Below are 18,654 nucleotides of genomic sequence, written 5' to 3'. Positions count from 1 at the left end.
CTCCTCTTTACCCCTCCTCAGCCCCGGGGCAGTCCCCTCACGGCTGAAGGGGGGGGATTGTGCATTCATTGGAATGGAGGCTGAGATGGCAGGGGGGAAGAAGAGGGGGAAGGGGGGGTGATTGAGTGTGCTGCCTGGAGAAAGAAAAAGGGAGACAGAAAGAAGAGAGAGGGAGAGAGAGAGAAGAGGAGAGGGGGGAGGGGTAGGTTGCCTTGTGTTTAAAAACAGGGGGAACTAGGGGAAGAGAAGGAGAGGAGCAGACAAGCAGGAGAGGAGGTGAGGGGGTGGAGGTGAGGGGAGGCTGGCTGGCGCCGTGGCTGGGTTGTGTCTGGAGAGAGGGGCTGGAACTGGGCTAATAACAGCCCATGTGAAAGTACAAAATTGAGACACTTTGATGTAAATAAATGTTTGTTAGTAGCTCTGTATCGATGATTGATATTTCATATTAATTCAAACATTCACATCTGCAGTGCTAAACTTTCTGATGTCCCATAGATGTTTCCTGGGAAAAAGTCCTCTGCTGCACAGGAAGTTCCATTTCTGTTTAAAAAGCTCCGTTAAAGTCGAGTTTCGTCTCCGTCTCTCATCCTCGTTTTTTGAAACTAAACTAAAGAAACCTCAAAGATACTTCTTCATTTTGGCAACAAAACTGGTGCTCGTTGCTTTTATATTCCTCAGTGTTTTTGGAGTTTTCTTTCATTTCTTGGAAGGTAAAACCGATGTTAGTTTTCCATCAGAGTTGGAGCTTTCCTTCCTCCAATCACATCAGAGCCACGGTGGCTACTGCTCTCAAATCACACCTCACACTTCTTGTTTAGTTTATCACATGACTTCTTCTGTGGCAGAGGGATAAAGCTCCATGCAAATATGTGTTCAGATCAGAAACGGAGTGCGTTAAAGCAAATATTGGGTTTAGTGTACAGATGACAGTAGGGCGATGCAGTTTGGATACGTGTTGGACGGTGATGGTGATTTGATTTTTTTTTCAATTGTGTGTGAAAGGAACATTTGTATGTGTTTAGTTTGGAAGGATACAGGCATTACTGTGCTTGTGGTGGGTGGTAGCAGCTGGCTTTGCATTGTCTCCAAAGCATTTTCAAGGTACTATGTTCTGTATAACAGTATAGACACATAAGTGAAATTGCTATAAACCACAATCAGCTCTTTAGAGAGCTCTTTATTTTCAGTGTGTAAAAGCAGTACATGCATGCAGACTGTACAGTATAGTCTTGCTTTTTTTGTTCTGTGGCTAAATGGTCTGGTCTGAGGCTTTATCTACTGTATCACTGCACTCATTTTATAATTAAAAGCACAGTTTGTTAAAGCACAGAGGAATAAGGCTTAGGTAGTTAATTCTATTATGCGGGGGTCAAAGGGCTCAAGCAGATTAGCTTTGGCCTTGAAGCTAATAGCTACCATAGAAACAAAAGATAGCTGTGTATGATTAGCACACAATTACAAAGACGTGACGAAAGACAGAGACAGAAAGGATAGTCAGTCTTTCGGAAGGTCGGATTCACGTGCTGCTGCCTGACTTCCTTATTTATTCAGGTTGGTCTTGATCTGGGCTGCAGCCGGTCCGAAGAGAAAGACGAATTAGAAAAAGCACCGGAGATGAAGAGATGTCTGAGAAAAATAGCCACGCTGAGCCATTTTGAACGCGCACACAGGGTCATTGGCAGAGATAGTATGCTGAGTGTGCACATGGCTTCTTTGTGCGATGGAGAAAGGCTGGGGTTTGTTGATTTAAGGTAATGGCTTCCAGTTGTCTCAGTCAGGAGAGCGCCGTGTCACTACTACTAGAGATAGACGGGGGATTGGCAGGATGAGTGAGGACAAAATCTATACAACCTCCCAACCCCCCACACACACAACTGACCCCACACAAAAACACACACACACACTGACACACGGCCAACAAACGTGCACTCACATGCACCTAACTACACAGAGACTGTGTGACTGGTATATGAGCCCCTTGTTGGCCTCTGTGTCACTGAGCTTGTGACTGACTTGTGATTTTATCACTGCTTGACAAAGGTCAACAGTACAACTGTGTGTATGTTTATAGCATCTCTCGCATAATGCATGTGGAGGGTTGTTGGTTGTTTAAAGAGTGCTAGCTCTGTAATGAAGGACACAGACTTCTTTATAGCTCATGATGAAAGGGGAGGCAATGAGGAAGAGAAGAAAGAGGATGTTAAGGGTGGGTTTAACACTAGAAAGACCAACCGGCAATCTGCTGCTTTGAGCTTAAGAAGTGAAACACATCAGGTATTTGATTCTGCAAGACACTTTGTCTTTGCTTCTGTTGCTGCACCAATCCCATCTTTGTTTTCCTTGTTAATGATGCAAGAATATTCCTAATATGCAGCAATGTTTATTAGATGCTGCATTAATGACTGGCTGCTTGTAATTTAAGTGAAATCTGCATTGAAGCTCATGTTGCTGTCTAACTACCTGTTTACTCTGTTTAAGCAGCTGCTAAATGTCTAAAATGAAAACTTCAAAAAAGGAGAATGTCAAATATATGCCCCTACACACACATTCACATAAACACACGCAAGCGCATGCCAGTTGGTCCCTGTGTTTTTACTGCACTCTGTAATTCTGCACAACAAATGTGCAGCCGCTTTGAAGGTTTCTAGGCCTTCCTCCCTTTCGTTTTCTCCATATTTGTTTATTTGTGGTGTTTCTCATCAAGAAATATGGCCCTACCCAGCATTTCATTGTGTGCGCACGTGAGCCCGTTCTCTGTATTCGTGTCTGCTTCAGAGTTGAGGGATTGTTCTTGAAATACGGCCTCTGGGATTTGTTGCGAATGAATGAAAAGGTGAGTGTCTTTCACCAGCTCTGACAGGAAAGTTTGGCTTTACTCGCAGGTATGTGTTTGGCTTCTGCTGTTAATGATGCAAGACTGAGACAAAGTGTTCCATCCTGCCTTGCCTCGCTGGTCTCGCTGGTCTCACTGGTTTCACCGGCCTAATCTCTTTACTTCACAGCTACACACATAAGGTTATGTAACTCAAATAATTATTTTGTGGTAATATTCAGATGGTTAAGTAAAGAAAATAGTTGGCATCCTTCCTATGTAAGAAACTTGATCTTGAAGTTGATCCACAATGCTTTCATAGACTGTTTGAACTGACTGTATCAAGTTTTTAAGGATAACACACTAACCAAACGCTTGCCTAACAATGGTCTACTTGCACACTCAGCAGAAGCCTTGCAACACAGGCATCCCATTGGACTCATTTATCTTTGGTTTGGAGAAGAATATCTCTTTGGCTTGCTAGATGTTTGACTTGTTACTCGCCAACCGCTCATTACCTGCTCTAGTGTGCTCTCGCATTACAGGGAAGTTATTCATTAGATTCAATGCTGAAATTACAAAATGGTTTAATGGATGTTTAAAGGCTAAGACTAAATATTGCCACAGCAAACAGCTGATGAATCAGGTGTGTGTGATAAAGCAGCAATACACACCCTACGTCTGACTCTACAGATGATGTCCCACTAATGGCACATGCAAAACACACACATACACACACACCAGACCATCTGCCCTCAATCCCCCACACACACAAAAAAAAAGACATGTGAGTGACCCCACCGTGACTTCAATCGATCCAGCTGATTGGCTTACAGTAATGCATTAACCTGATTATGTTTCTGAGGAGATGGAGGGTAAAGGGTTAAAATGAGAAGAAAAATGAAGGTGTGTGTGTGTGTGTGTGTGTGTGTGTGTGTGTGTGTGTGTGTGTGTGTGTGTGTGTGTGTGTGTGTGTGTGTGTGTGTGTGTGTGTGTGTGTGTGTGTGTGTGTGTGTGTGTGTGTGTGTGTGATTATTTGGTAGGGCCCTTTTCCTCTTCCTTCCTTTTCTCCATACTGCTCCTTCCTTTCTTTCCTTCTCTTAACCTCCTCTCCTCTTTTTCAGTCTGCCCAAACTTGCACCTCACCTCTTTCTTCTTCTCTTCTACATTTCCTGCTCCTGTTTTGTCTCCTCGGCGTTACATCAAGGCTTTATAACCCATTTCCACACTGAACCCTGACCCCTCTCACTTGTGTAACTTCTACTATAACTGTGCTTTTATCTGTGCGCATGTGTGCTCCAAAATGTTTCTCGCTCCACTTCTTCCAAGTACGTGACTCACAAATGAGTCGCAGAGGAGTCGCTTTTTATCTTGGTAAGATCCAGCCGAGGCTATCAAATTCGCGACTTTATTACCAGCATCATTTTCCATCTTCCGTCTTTGAGCTGATTTCTGCAATTGTGGACACAGTGTTTCACAAGTGCAGTCGGCAGGTGTGTATTGAGTGTGTGTTTCTAGGACAGGAGAGCGAGAAATCTTTGCGGTGTCTCTCTTGGAGTGTTTACGAGGATATCTGTGACTTTGCATGAGTGTGTCTGGAGGGCAGCGGGTGCACTGTGACCTTTATGGGTCTGTGTGTGTGTACGTGTGTGTGTGTGTGTGTGTGTGTGTTTGCCCCCAGACTGGTAACATGATCTGTCTCAAGGAGTCGAGCCCTCCATTCCTCCTCTGTCTGTCTGCACCCTCCCTCTCTTTCTTTCCCTCTCTCCTATATCTTCCCCTACAGTATCTGTTCACAGTCTTCTCTCATTTCTGTCTCCCTCCTTTCCGCTCTTTCATCCCTCTTTCCCTTGTCCTGCTCCACCCCCACCCCCCCTAAACTTAAACTTGTAAATTTGTGTCAATCAAAACCCTGAAATACATCTGTCCAAACCATGTGCCCTGAAATCCAATTGGCTTTGGGCTTCTCTCTTACACACACTGTGATCAGATGGCTTTGATTGCAAAGATCAGAGGAGAGAGAAGTAGATGGGTGTGTGTGTTTGGAGGGTGGGGGTGTTGGTGTTGTAATTGATTTTTTTTCTGTTTCCTTTGTTTGACTAGATGTCTGGAAGCTGCCTATACTGTACTGCACTGATATGACATGGTATAGATTTTGAGGGCGTGTGTTTCTCTACTTCCTGTATTCATTCAGCAGCAACAGAATATCTGCAAAAAGGAAGAGCTGTGACATTAAATAAATGTTTCACGTCCATGCGTTCATGTACCGCGGAAGTTGAGAAACCTTTAATAAGAGACGGCTAAAACATTTAGAACTCCTACACCCGTCAGCCGATGGCCACTGGCCGACGTGTGTAGGCGGGTTTAATATATTGTAGCATTGTTGTCCTTCTAAGTGTGAGTGTTATTACCCAAACTGAAGTCTTCCACCCTCCCAACGCCCACCATTACAAAATATTCCCTCAGAAACCCTCCTATTCATTCTCTCTCATAAGTTTTTAGGCTCAACCCGACTCCTCTCAGCCTTTTATTCAAAGTTTCCAATCAAACTGGAGCTTTCAACACGGGGCTATGCATGCACCGAGTGGTGTTTGGGCAGTGTGTTTGCAGTTTCCAGGAGCCGTGTGTGTCCTGTACTCTGTTGCCATATGGCGGCTGTATCAGGCCGCAGTGTAAACACAGCTGCCTGCCTCCCGTGGCTGCATGGGTGAACAGCAGTCGGCCTCCAGCTACACAAACCCTAATAGGAGGATCACATTTACTGCTTGTACATTAATATGGCTATTAGGCACATTGGGATTCATGGTGTGTTATTTGTAAGACACATTAATGTTGATGTTGCAGCCTGATATTCCGAATGTTCGTGTGAAGCTGGTGATTATTACGTCTCTTAAGTGGCAGCTCGTGTTACACTGCCGCGGGCAATTTTGCTCAAATACATTGTGATAATATTTTTTGCCAATATTGCAACTGTAATTGGAAGTGTGCAACATCAGAGTGACACTTAAAAACTGTATTCCCTCTGATGAAAAGCCTCATTTGCATCTCTCAGAATAGTAAGTCAATTCTTAAAAATCCTGTTGTAGAATATCTGTGATAACCTACATTCCTGTGTGTTCCTATTTTTGAAATAAAATATATGCTGATGCCATAATTGTTTGCTATACATCTGGGTGTCTGGTAAAGGTGTTTATCCAAGAGTAATGCTTACGGTCACCCGGACTAGAAACACCAAGCAGGAGATAAAGAAGAGAGTCGAGGGCAGGTACTGAACATTGCACATCATAAATAAAATGTCAGAAACACTGGTGCATGCTAGCCAGTGCTCAGGGTAGCGTGAAATCTGCTCTCGCCCCCTCCTTTCTTATCTTCCCTCTCTATCACACTCCCTCCGCTGCTCTTTGTGTGTGCATGCGTGTGTGTGCGCAGGGTAATTGAGGTGTGTGACCTTGCTGTAGGCCTGGCAGGTGTGAAGGGAGGGACGGAGGGAGGCTGGAGATGAAATGAATGGGGGAGAGGGTGAAGGGAGGGAGGGATGGATGGATGGAGGGCTCTGCTGTTATATGTTGGCAGACTGATAGCCTGCATATATATATATATATATATATATATATATATATATATATATATATATATATATATATATATATATATATATATATATATATATATATATATATATATATATATATATATTTTGCATTCTGTAGTGAGAAGAAATACAAGTGATTGTGTGTGTGGGCGGAAGAACGTTCTTCTGCTGTAAGGTCTGCATGCATCTTTGAAATTAGATCATGTGCGTATGTGTGTGGGTGTATGTTATCAAGCAGACAAGATGGCAGTATATCATTTTCTATATGTAACAATGTGTGCAGCTGAATCTGTGTCGATACGAGTGCATATAATCATTTAAAAAACCTTATTGCCACACTGATATACAGCATAGTAACTACAAACCAATGGAACTAATGGTTGAGATTATTTGCATCTCACACTAGTTCTATTACTATCATTAAGACTACATTTCCTATACAGCCCGACGCTTCCTGCCACAATGATGTTAATGAGCATTGTTTCTTCAGCCACACTGTCCCTTTTACTGGAGCTTTACAGAAAAGGATAAATATGCTGGAGATCGTTTTTCCACCGACTCCTTCCCCCATCTTCCCCCATGAGGCCTGTATAGCGTCCTCTGTCTATTTTCTGCTGTAAAGCAATCCTTCAAATTTTAAGCAAACTCTGACCTGGTGACACACATTATGGAGTATAGAGATTGTCAGACAATCTCATTTGCCGACAATAAAATATGAATAATGCCATTTAATGCACCTTTTTCTGAATTAAATTACAATGTGCTATACATGAACAAATCCAAATTAAGTGAAATAAGTAACAATAAAGAGATCATGGTAGGTCAAAATGTCTTTAAAGACGTTACTCTAAAATACTCTGATGTTTCTGTACATAATAATATATTGGGTATATGCATGTGTTCCATACACATCTACAGTTGATGTGCTGGTATGCACGTAAAGTCCGTGGATGTGAGCAGATGACAAAATGTATGTCCGGCAGCCCCTTGAGAACATTTGTGGCCATACAGATGCTGAAAGTATAATTTGGGCGTCAGTCTTAAACCAGGGTTTAGCAAGAGTCAGACGAATCTGCCTGAGGATCTGGCTCGTGGAGGACTAGCAATTCAGCAATTTAGTAAGAGGCCAGCAAGTCCCCAAAACCTTTAAAACCAGCTGTACAGTGATTATAATAATGTTCCATAATGATTAATTGATGTAGCTGCTTTAACACAAAGAGGTATGTTTGCATCTCCATATTCTGCCCACCATCCTCTTCTTCACAGAATAGTGTGGAAACAGAGCAAGAGGCAGTGTGCTCTCATACGACCATCCCCCCTCTTCCTCCTGCTCTTCTCTGCTGTCGCTCCCCTACCTCTCTGCTCTCTGCATAGTAGCACAGTGCATCTGTGTCATGTCACTGGGTTCTGGCGTCCCGAAGTAAACCCCCCCCCCCACACCCTCCCATACCGTTGCAATCTCTCTCTCCCTCTCTCCCTCCCTCTCTTTCTCTCTGTCCTTGTGTGGCTCAGACTGTCATCCCGATCACTTCATCTCCTCTCCCTCCAACACCTCATCCCTCGCTCCTGTCTGCTTTCTCCTACAGAAATCTCCCCCTCTCATCCTTTTCTGTCATTTTCTCTATCTCTATGCTTTATGTATGTCAGTCCGTTAATGTGTCTTCTTTTGTCTCACCCATCATGCAGCACAAACACACATCACATCATTGTGCTCTCTCTCTCTCTCTCTCTCTCTCTCTCTCTCTCTCTCTCTCTCTCTCTCTCTCTCTCTCTCTCTCTCTCTCTCTCTCTCTCTCTCTCTCTCTCTCCCTCTCTCTCTCTCTCTCTCTCTCTCTCTCTCTCTCTCTCTCTCTCTCTCTCTCTCTCTCTCTCTCTCTCTCTCTCTCTCTCTCTCTTCCCCCCCCTCTCTCATATGAAGCGTACACAAACATAAACTGTCTCGGTGCATACATTAATAGATCCAAGCTCCTTAGCCGGCTGCTGCATGCATAATCTATCTGCTCATACAGAATGTGAACAGTGCACTTATGAAGCTGTGTTTGTGTGTGTGTGTGTGTGTGTGTGTGTGTGTGTGTGTGTGTGTGTGTGTGTGTGTGTGTGTGTGTGTGTGTGTGTGTGTGTGTGTGTGTGTGTGTGTGTGTGTGTGTGTGTGTGTGTGTGTGTGTGTGGTGTGTGTGTGTGTGTTTGAGGCCCAATGCTACTCCCTCTAGAGAGAAAGACAGACAGGTGTGGACCAGATTGGGTCTGCCTCATTCCTCTGCCCTGTGCAGCTGGTCAAGGACACACATTTACACACGCACACACAAACACACAAAGGCATGTCCTCTGACACATGGTTATGCACACATGCACACACACACACACTCTTCAAAGGCATGGACAGAGACATGCGTGTACACACCTCAAATAAAGACACAGTATGAGATATAGAAGGATCAAATGCAGCATTAGCATAAACTGTGTGTGTGTGTCTGTGTGGTGCGTTCGTAGACTGCCTGCACTCAAATTCCTATGGAAGAGGATTACGGCAATGATTACAACACGATGGCAGAGTATTTCCATGGCGAACGCTGACAGATTTGCGAATGGTGGAAATCCGGTCCTAGTATAAAGTCACTCAAGTCCCACTGCAGGTTGTGTTCATGCAATATGTAACACACACACACACACACTCCACTCCATTACAATATTTATAGCTGTCTTTGTTATTTATCTTTGACATGACAGTGCTCATATCGGCTGTGCGTTTTTCATGCCGGTATCAAATGTATCAACACTGGGGGAACATTATAATCATGACACAAACACACACACACACACACACACACACACACACACACACAGTCTCTCTCTGACTTCAGCAGCTCTGATGTTGATGTCAAGCACAAATTTTATAAGGCTCAGGAGAGAAATCTACCACTTTAAGCATTTTTTCCCCACTTTAATTTTCTTCCAGACATTTAGCTGATTTATTTAAAGTGCAACAGTAGAGTGAGATTCAAATCTTAGATCACCAAAATGAATATCAGCCAACAGTAAAGACAGCAAAGTGTATCAAAATGAATTGATGGTTCTGTTTCCACTGAGGTGCCCAATAAAGAAGTATTTCTAAAAGCTGGAGTAGAATGAAGCAGTAGATTTTCTTTACCTTCCTCTGGTTGTGTGCAGTGTGATTAGAGGATGTGAAATGTTTGTCATCCACACCGTGAAATAGATTTCTGCTTTCTGCTTAATTCTGTTCTGCTTTCTGTCTCCCCGCTTGACGTAGTTTCTTTGTGATGGCATTTCTAACATGATAGGTATTACACAGTGAAGTGTAACCTATACACACACACCCCCACACACACACACACCAGCCATTGGCTGCGGTATCTATGTATTGTGTACTTTTTCACATGATATTGGAGTCTGGCGTGTGATATAGATGGATCTGTGTGTGTGCCCGTCTGCTGTGGCGCCCCGCCAGTTCAGGAAGTGTGGGGTCATAGTGTCTGGAAGGCGGCCAGCCAGCCCCCCTCCCCTTTTAAATACCCAGACACTGATACCCCCCTTTAAGAACAGTGAATTATACAGATACAGAGAAGGGGAGGGGGAGATATGTATACATTATGGGGTTGTGTGCTTACTTGCTGGTGAAAGTGATTGAGTGCTTGTCATATTGTGTGACTACATATGTGAGTGTGTGAGTCTTTGCATGTGTTTGTGTGTGTGTGTGTGTGTGTGGTCCTGTGAAGACGGTATGAGCCACCATGTGGGGATCACGTGTGCCACAGCCAGATAAAGAAGGCTTTGTGAGCAGATGCAGAAGATGCAACTCAAGTCACACACACACACACACACACACACACACTCTGTATATATATATATATAAATACACACACAGTAACCTTTACAAACACACTATTTTGCTCCCTCACATGTTGACTGTCCTTTTCAAACACTCCTTCATTGTTACACTCACCGAGTGTGGCTGGTTGCAAATTAAAATTTCCATCTTCAGCCTTTATATTTAATAGGCATGAAATCATTGTGGTTTAGAGGGAACACACACAGCAGTGTGAGTCAGGCTTTTTGGTATGTGACAGTTAACTTAAATGACATTGTGCAACTGGATAGTACAGTGTAGCACCTTTGCACAGGTATGTGGGCTTGGGCTTGGCAGGACTTGTAACTCAGCCGCACAGTCATACACACAGTCAACCCCAGAGTCAGTAAAAGTGGCTCCCTGGGCTAATGTCTCCACTGCCCTCCAGGCTTAAACACACCTTCTGCATAAACATCTCCTATCCCAGCTTCATATCCCACACACACACACAAAACAACATTATAAGAAAGAAGTGAGGAAGTGTTGTTGTTATGACTCATTATCAGACTCCCATCACTTATCACCTCATTTCTTAGACTTGTGTGTGTGTGTATGTGTGTGTGTGCGTGCGTGCGTTTGAAACGAGTTTAGGCATGCCAGCAGCCGGCTCCTCTTCATTCTAATATTGTTGTTTTTGAGCTTCCAGGAGTGTGTCAAGATATCTGAGCAATGTTGCTGACTATAGTATTACACAGCAGTGTTGCTGGTTTGTTTTTAACTATTCACTATTACGATGCTGTCATTCTCTATCATTTTACCGTTATGTTAAAGTAGAGACATAGTAAGATCCATATAAGTAATACATATATTTTTAGATTATCTTTACTTCCAGTCTAATAAAGCACTTTTTTTTTAATAGAAACAGCAACATAATGATCAATACACTCTATTCCTCTTGAAATTTTATTACTCCTCTTTACAAATGGAAACTTCAGACTGATGGAAAAAGTCTTTATCCAAGTTGTGTCATGCTTCGCGATCAACATCTTTAATATGTGCGTCTGCTCTGCTCAATATTTGTCCACACCAGTATGATGGATGCAGTTTGTAAGGTTGCTGATGACAAGTCAGAGTTTGACGACAAAGCCATGTTTAATTTTGGAGGATTGATGTGACAATACTGTCCCGCCACCAACTGCTGTGACTCAGAATGCTTTCTACAGCTGTGAGGGATGCACACTGGCCGGCTGCTATGGTGTGTGTGTGAGAGAGAGAGAAGGAGAGAAAAAGAGAAAGGACTGTAAGGATAAAAACAGCACATGACAAGTGTTAAAAGGGTTATAGTCATCAAATACTCATTTACAAATACTCACACAAACATCTCTCTCTCACATACACACACACACACACACACATAATCATACTGTTCATAGGTCTTGATTTTGGCTGCCTACACTGCCGGCTGCTTTCATTAGCGTCTGTCTAGACACGATTTATTACCAACTGTTCATTCTTGTCTTCTCTACTTCTCTATGTCTGTCTCTCTGTCTTCCTATTTGTCTGGTCGTGGTCTCAGGGCTTCTGGATTGTTCAGGCTGTGTGTGTGTGTGTGTGTGTGGTGTGCCTCTAGTCGGTGAGTCTGTCTGTCACCCTCCTCCTTTTTATGTGGGTGTCATTTCCCTGCTTGTCCCCAAGAGGAAGTCAGTCTGTCTGTCTTGTCTGTCACTTCATCTCTCCATCCGTTCCTGCATGTGTGTCTGCGTGTGGGAGTCAGAGTGGGTGTGATGGTTTGTGAGCCAGGCTTGGTTTTGACCATGACCTTTTACCGAAGCCATGTGGCAGAAGTCACCGAGCCAAACAGCCCCGACCACAGTCAACCTGACACTCCTCCTCACTGTCTGTAGCTGTGCCAGCTCTGGCCTCACAAGCACATGCATGTTTACAGGCAAATGAGACTGAAAACAGACTTGCTGCCTCTCTCATGAATGCACACAAAAATAAAACATCCTCCACCCACAGTTTAAATCCAGTTTATTGGGCTTGACTGCCGTGACATTTGGTGTATTAGCTACGCAGCTTTTTAAATAGCAGCAGATCTAACAGAAAAAATGCAAAAAAACAGATCAGTGTTTGTTACTAATCTTTGGAGTTTTGGATGAGATGTGTAGCGTGTCGAAAGCATGAAGACACACAAAGAACGCAGCTAGAAGAACACCCTGCTTGCAATCCATGTGACCGAAAAGTGTTGATGAACCAGCTGAATGTGAAAACATGATCACCCACAATTCCTGGAATCTGTAAACCAGGCTGCACTGAACTCATTAGTAATGGACTTATATGGATTTTTTAATGGCCGATTATGATATTTAGATAGCAGGGCGGACGATGGCTGATACATAATGTTGATCATGTTGTTGTTTGGGTTTGTTTTTTTTCAACTTATAAAATACAGCAATTTAATAATAATAACAAATGAGGCAAACAATTGCTGAACCTAAATAAACATTTATTCAACACAAATGTGCACAAATGCACTGATTTTAAATAAAAAATGTATTAACTAAATAAATGTCCACATACAGGAAATCAAAAAAATAACTTGACTGTAGAAGTGTTGGTGCACTTAACAACAGCATTTACCAGGACATAGCAGCATGAGAAGGATGCAGGTGTGTCCGCAGACGTTATTTGTTGATCGGCCAAAGTCATATATCGGCCCGATCCTTCTTTGATTCAAACAACTTTCACAGCAGCGCTCTCTTATAAGTGTCCTTATCTACATGCATCCTGAACTCCCACACAAGTGCAGGATGTGGTGTGACAGCATTCCCCAGGGATCTGGATTTTTTCCCAAAGCAAAGCAACCTCGTTCAGGATTAGCCGCTTGATGTGTGTGCATGCCGATCAACGTTACATATATACATTATAGTTCCAGCCCCTAGCTGAATACTGTGCTGGAGGTTAATTTAAGGATTTAACTTTAACTGGCCTTTAAACACACAATGCAGCAAGCAAAGCAGCCAAATGACCATGCAGAGACAGAGAATCTAGACAGAGAGACACTGGAGAAGAAAACCTTATCATTTACCACCAATCCTGCAACAGCCTGCTATTTTGTGTGTGTGCGCAGGTATGAAGCTTGCTGTCCTAACTTGAAGAGAACCACTGAATCACCAGTGACTAAAGATTAGAGCAGCCCAAGCACGGCCACTCAGTTCACACCATGCAAGTCCTCACACGCTAAGAAGCGTGTGAGTGTTTGCCTTTAAGATGATTTTGCTGTACACTAGGTCAGTATGTACAGCATGCTGCAAAGCAGTAGGACTGGGCTTCTTTACAAAGGGACAGGTGTGGGATTAGCAGCTTTGTCAAGTGTGTACAGTGTGTGCACATGTATCTTTCCATGAGAGTGAAGGAGTGTGTGTATGTACTTTGACTGGATATGTTTTGCATGTTAATATTGTTCTATACGTTTGGGTGTGTTTGTGTAGGATGTTTGTTTTTGAAGGTGGGACACATGGGTGTGTAGCCTTTAGGTCTGTTCTAAGACAATAGCACGTATGACTGTGTGACGTTTTATAGTTTGAAGTAAAGATGCTCTCTTTTCCTGGATGATGGCGTGTGTTTTCTCAAGGTGTGTAGTTTTCCAGTTGACCTGTTTTTTGTTGTCCACAGTTTGGCTCATTTACATAGCATATACATTTTCAGTATGTCTACATATATATGTATATGTATAACTGCTGTGGTGATGTTCATATTCATCATGAGGGTCAGTTAGACTGAAAGTTTGTGTTTATAAATAGAGAATTTTTAGACAATAGCATTGAAGCTGAGTAGATGTTCAGACATTAGCACTACATGAAAAAATTCAGCCTCCTCATTCATTTCAATGAGACCACTGTGTTGATGGTGGGAATGCAAATGCAACGGGCTCCAGCAGAATACCACACAGTCATTCTGCAAAAAAGTTCAAACAGGTTCAGCTTGTACTGAACACAACGCAACGCGACATCCTTCTTCATGCTATTGTAAACCATATATAGTGTTTTGGGGGCGTGAGAAGCCATCAATGTCATTGATGCATTAATCATAGGACTTCCTTGATTGTGTTAAAACTGAAAGAATTAGTCGACCAAAAGGAAAATAATCAGCGTTTTGATGATAATGATAATCAAATGATGGTTTCAGTCATTTTCAAGAACAGTGGAGGGAGAAGAAACAAAACAAGCAAACAGGAAATGTCATGTTGGGCTCTGGTGGGTATTTTCAGACATTACAAAAACTAAACAATGAACTGATTCATCCAAAAAACAATTGGGAGATTAATAGATAATGGAAATAATCATTAGTTTCAGCCCCATATTGCATTTCATGTTCTTTCAGTACAATACAATACAATCCTGTGAGTTTATTCAACCACAGTGCTATTTTCAGTCTGACCGCAATACAAACACTTATTTCTCTCTCTCTTTTTCTCTTTCCACCATCTCTCTCTGTCAAACTAGACGCACTCTGTTTCCACTCTCTCCTTATCTCTCTCCACCCTATCTCGCTGTTCCTCCTTTTTCATCTTTTGTCTGGCCTGCCCTCCCTCTGCCTCTTCATCTCCTCTACTCTCCTCCTCCAAGCTGAGTCTCTTTTGCTCCGCCCTCTGCCTCTCTCCCCCCCTCCCCTCTCTCTCTCTATCTCTCTGTTTCTCTCTCTCTATCTCTTTCTTTGTATCTTTCTCTCTCTTTGCTGTTTAATGTCAAAGGCAGATGCTCCCACTGGTTAACCTTTAAAGACAAGAGATAAACACCACTTTCTGTATCGTTCTATGTCACTCAGCCATTTATCATATCTCCCATGTAATCTTTCACATGTGATCGCTCTTCATCTGTAATTGTCCTGCAACTTTTGTCATTTCAATACAAAGGTGTATTTCACTAACTTTCTCTTTAATTCTGTATTTCTCTTACGCCTCACAACACTTCCGTCTCCCCTCTCTCAATGTTTCTTTCTTGCTCTGTCTTCTTTATCTATCTCACTGTCGGCTCCCACCTCGCTTCTCTACCCACAGTCTTGATATTGATCAAGGTGAAATGATTAAGTCAAATCTTTGTGACATTTATTCGATGTGTCATGAAAAATATATTCTACCCTTGCAACAATTCAGCCTCCGACACACATTTGTGACCTTTTAAGGCAACCCTTCTCAGAATGCGCACACGTTCTCTCTCGCCCACCTACAAACACACACACACACGCACACACAGCCAGTCCACCTTTACAGTGAGGCCAGCTGTGGCCCTTCAGGGGGTGTGACCCTTGACTTTGAGTTCAAAGGTTGGGGGCCTTAACCACCATGCTGCAAGATCAGTGAAGGCTGAGCCAGCTATATCTGATTCTTATTGACCAACCTGTCTCTCTCTCCCTCACACACACACACACACACACACAGGAACACACACACACATGAACTCACAACCCGCCTTAGGCTATGTATACTGTGTTGGTTCTGTGTTTACACGCTCAATAGAGAAACATATGGTATGCCGTGCGTGGGCATGTTTAATGTCGCAGCCCTGTAGGTAGAATGACAAAAGGGAGAGGCAGAGAATAGAAGAGTGAGAAAAGAAAGATGAGGAGAATGAAAGAGCAAGAGGTTTTTAGCGTAGAAAGATTGTCCTGCAGTTCACTGACATGTTTATTGACGAGATCATAGACTACCTAAACCCACGGTAGATCATTCACTGCGCTGTTTCCTGCTAACATTGACCAGCAGTACAATCAAAGTTTATGTATGTCTAAGTAAAACAAAAAGGTGGCACAGTGTCTGTCAGTCCCTGTAGGTCAAAGGTCACGTAGGTATTACAGAAGAAGTGAAGGAAAGAGGGCAAGGTGATGGGTTGCATGTGAAGTGTGAAGAGGAGGAGGTGAGAAGCGGTGACATTTAAGTCACAACTAGTGTTAACCACAACTATCTGTGAGATGGGCATATTCAACTGTTTAAGTGTGTAAGAGACAGAGAAAGTGTGTGTGTGTGTGTGTGTGTGTGTGTGTGTGTGTGTGTGTGTGTGTGTGTGTGTGTGTGTGTGTGTGTGTGTGTGTGTGTGTGTGTGTGTGTGTGTGTGTGTGTGTGTGTGTGTGTGTGTGTGTGTGTGTGTGTGTGTGTGTGTGTGTGTGTGTGTGTGGGCCGCATTTCAGTAACCATGACCGCTTTAGTGTTTGAGCACCATTGCAGGTGCTGTGTGTTCTCAAGGTGCAGGCGGAGATGTGTGTGTTTTTGTAGTGTGTGTGTGTGTGTGTGTGTGTGTTGGGGGCGGGGATGTACACCAGAGTGCCACCTGTTCTCAGTCATGTGGCCCAGCACTGACACTGTGAGTCATAGAACAGGCGGCACATGAGGAAAACACACACACACACACACACACACACAGATGGTCACAGCGCTGGTCCAGGCCCTGCTGTGCATTTTGGCTGACACTCTCACACACACACACACACACACACACACAATGCGGTTTCATAAGCCACACAGAATGACATATCGACAACATCATGACCACAGAAGAGTCAGCACACGTCACGCATGCGAGCAGATGAAATAAAAAATGAGCTCTGGTGGTCTCGTGTAGGCAGAACATGGCGTTGATCGTTGAAACCTTGCCTAAAGTGCTGATGAATAGCCGACCGCTGCTTCAACCCACACTGGAATGCCACAGACGCGTTTGACCCGTCTTTGATGAAAAGTGAAAATAGAAACGCCAAATCATCTCTCACTGCATTCCAGATTGAAACCAAAGTTCTGTGTGCAAAGTGACTCAATAAAGAAGCTAAATATTTCAAAGCAGGGCCTTCCGACATGAAAGGGAACTTTATGTTGACGTCATTCCCTTCTACCTCATTATTTTTGCGTGAATGTTGTGTTCAGCTCCTCGCTGTCGCTGCTTTTAACAGCGTGACCGCTAAAATGACCTTTGTTCCTCCATGTTGTGGTTTCAGGAGGTGGGAGGTGTCATGGTGGCCTGCTGAAGGAGACGGACTGCATTACCCATGAGTACCAGGTAAGACTCGCTCCGTTTCTTTCTGTCATTCTTTCGTCAACAAACACACTGGAATGTTAATTGTACTCTAGTATAGTTAATTAGTCACTGAATCATCAGTGGGCACTCACTGCGTAACGTACACTAGCACTGAATGTAGGTAAGACAGGTAGAGGAGCGGGGCGAGATGAGACGAAATAGTGAGTAAGACAGTAGTAGGAGGAAAACAAAGTGAATGGGTGTACATTACACACACACATTCATTAGTTAAGAAGGCAGTGGGTTGTGAAATCATGGGTGTGAGTGGGCTGCTCTTTGAAGTAATCACTCATACACACAGCTTCAACTGTTTTTCATGACTTGTCTAAGTTTTCAAAGAGTCGCGTACTTTCAAAATCAGATATCAGACTTTCAAATCTTTGCTCTTCAAAGCCTCACCAGAGTATAAATCGTTGACTTGCTCTTTCTGTTAGGAACCAGTGGTAAGGCACTACAAATAAACAGCTGTCATTGTTGTACTACAATGAAATCTAATCGATTAGTTTATCCTCAGCTGAATGAATCAATTGTGATAATAAGATATGTTTAAAACAAAAACCCAGAAATTCACTATTTTTCTAGAGGTTTTGGACTTTGGTCGGACAAAACATAGTTTGAATAAGTCAGCTTTGGCTTCAGGAAACTGTGATAGAAATAATTCCCTATTTTCTGACATTTCTAGACCAAAGGATTAATCAAGAAAATGATAGCCAGATTAATAAATAATGAAAATAATTGTTAGTTGATGCCAAAAAAGTGCCAGACTGAGTCCATATCATTTATGATTTGTCGCAGTATAACTTAAAAGCTGCTACCAGCTCATTTTCATGCTATTGAATGTTTGTTGCCTAAGCACGTGCTAAAGTCTTAGCATGTAGCACCAAAGCCAATCATCTACCAACCAGGCTCACATGGGGGAAAATCGACCAATTAGACAACCTCCTAAAACCTTGGCGTATTTCTTTAACAGTCATCTGAGCCTTTTAAGCCCCTCTAAGTGGAGTTTACTTTTCACTATGTATAACTTTGTGATAGTGAGAATATTATGCAATGCTCGAGCGCATAGCTTATCATAGTGCTACAGTCCGGATTAACCGGTTGTTTGAGGAAGAAGAGGGAAAGCCGGGCTCCCTATCGGCCGCTCTCTCCTTGAATAAGGGCTCTAATTACCCGGGTCTGTAGCGTTCCATTCAGCTACATGGCTGCTATATGTGGGTGTGCTAAGCCAGTCTGTCTGTTTAACTGCCTGTGTGGCTCCCTCCGTCTCCTCGTAGTGTGAGTATGTGTGTGGAGGTGATTATTATCGTGTCTGTCTGTCCCTCAGTGTACCTAAAAGGCTGACTCACAGTATGCCACATACACACACATACACACACACAGT

At 43.1% G+C, this 18,654-nt stretch overlaps 1 protein-coding gene across 3 annotated transcripts in view; it reads left to right on the top strand.

Moving 5' to 3' along the window:
* The window catches only part of kdm6ba (lysine (K)-specific demethylase 6B, a), a 97,086-nt gene that overhangs the window by 50,508 nt on the left and 27,924 nt on the right, over window positions 1-18,654 (top strand). For all 3 annotated transcript variants that reach the window (XM_062444809.1, XM_062444806.1, XM_062444807.1), the window contains one exon: window positions 17,194-17,255. The gene's annotated coding sequence lies outside the window, so the exon portion shown is untranslated. The remainder of the gene's footprint in view (window positions 1-17,193; window positions 17,256-18,654) is intronic.

This window comes from Scomber scombrus, chromosome 23 (assembly GCF_963691925.1).
Source record: "Scomber scombrus chromosome 23, fScoSco1.1, whole genome shotgun sequence".
Lineage (NCBI taxonomy): Eukaryota > Metazoa > Chordata > Actinopteri > Scombriformes > Scombridae > Scomber > Scomber scombrus.
The sequence above is the reverse complement of the archived record's forward strand: the minus strand, read 5'-3'. Positions and strand labels throughout refer to the sequence as shown.